Source organism: Trichechus manatus, unplaced genomic scaffold, assembly GCF_000243295.1.
Source record: "Trichechus manatus latirostris isolate Lorelei unplaced genomic scaffold, TriManLat1.0 scaffold00075, whole genome shotgun sequence".
NCBI classification, from domain to species: Eukaryota; Metazoa; Chordata; class Mammalia; order Sirenia; family Trichechidae; genus Trichechus; species Trichechus manatus.
In genome coordinates this window covers 1,469,865-1,471,452 of record NW_004444011.1, presented here as the reverse complement: position 1 = coordinate 1,471,452, position 1,588 = coordinate 1,469,865, and positions in this window count along the sequence as shown.

Sequence of the window (1,588 nt, the reverse complement as noted above, 5' to 3'; positions counted from 1 at the left end):
ACCAGACTGAGTCCAGTACAGCTAGATGGTGCCCGGCTACCACCACTGACTGCTCTGACCAGGATCACAACAGAGAGTTCTGGACAGAGCTGGAGAAGGATGTAGAACAAAATTCTAACTCACACAAAAAAGACCCGATTTACTGGCCTAAAGGAGACTGGAGAAACCCTAAGACTATGGTCTCAGATCACCCTTTTAGCTTAGTAATGGAGTCACTCCCGAGGTTCACCCTTCCTTCAAAGATTAGACAACCTCATAAAACAAAACTAGACTAATGGGGCACAACAGCCCAGGGACAAGGAGTAGAAGGCAGGAGGGGACAGGAAAGCTGGTAATAGGGAACCCAAGGTTGAGGAGGGACAATGTTGACATGTCCTGAGGTTGTTAACCATTGTCATAAAACAATACGTGTACTGTTTAGTGAGAAACTATTTGTTCTGTAAACCTTCTTCTAAAGTAGAAGTAAAAACAAAAACAAAAATCTCTTCGTTATAGGTTCATTTAGTTGTTCTACCTCTGTTTGTGTTAGTTTAGGTAGGTAGGGAGTTTCTGGAAATTGTCCATTTCCTCTAGGTTTTCAAATTTGTTAGAGTACAATTTTTCATAGTATTCTGTTATGATTCTTTTCATTTCAGTTGGGTCCGTTGTGATATCACCCATCTTATTTCTTATAATGATAATTTGCTTCCTGTCCAGTTTTTTTTTTTTTGTCAGTTTGGCCAATGGTTTATCATTTTTGTTGATATTTTCAAAGAACCAGCTTTTGGTCTTGTTAAGTGTTTCAATTGTTTTTCTATTCTCTATTTCATTTAATTCTGCTCTAATTCTTATTATTTCCTTTCTTCTGGCACCCGAGGGCTGCTTTTGGAGCTCTCTTTCTACTTGTTCCGGCTGTAGGGTTAATGTTTTTATTTTGGCCTTTTCTTCTTTCTGGATATCTGCATTTACTGCTATAAACTGACCTCTGAGCACTGCTGTTGCTGTGTCCCAAAGGTTCGGGCAGGATATGTTTTCATTCTCATTTGATTCTATGAATTTCTTTTTTCCATCTTTAATTTCTTCTAGAACCCAGTAGTTTTTGAGCAAGCTGTTGTTCAGTTTCCATGTGTTTGATTTTTTTCCTTGCTTTTTGTGTTATTGATTTCTACTTCTATGGCTTTATGGTCAGAAAAGATGCCTTGTAATATTTCGATGCTTTGGATTTTGTTAAGGCTTGCTTTATGGCCTAATATGTGGTCCATTCTGGAGAATGTTCCATGTGCATTGGAAAAGAAAGTATACTCGGCTGCTGTTGGGTGCAGTGTTCAGTATATGTTCAAGAGATCAAGTTGGTTGATTGTAGCATTTAGATCGTCCGTGCCTTTACTGAGCTTCTTTCTGGATGTTCTGTCCTTCATTGAAAGTGGTGTGTTGAAGTCTCCTACTATTATTGTGGAGCTGTCTATCTCTCTTTTCAATGCTGTTAGAGTTTGTTTTATGCATTTTGGAGCCCTGTTGTTGGGTGCATAAATATTTATTACAGTTATCTCCTCCTTCATTATATAGTTTCTTTCCTTATCCTTTGTGGTGGATTTTATTTAAAGTCTAT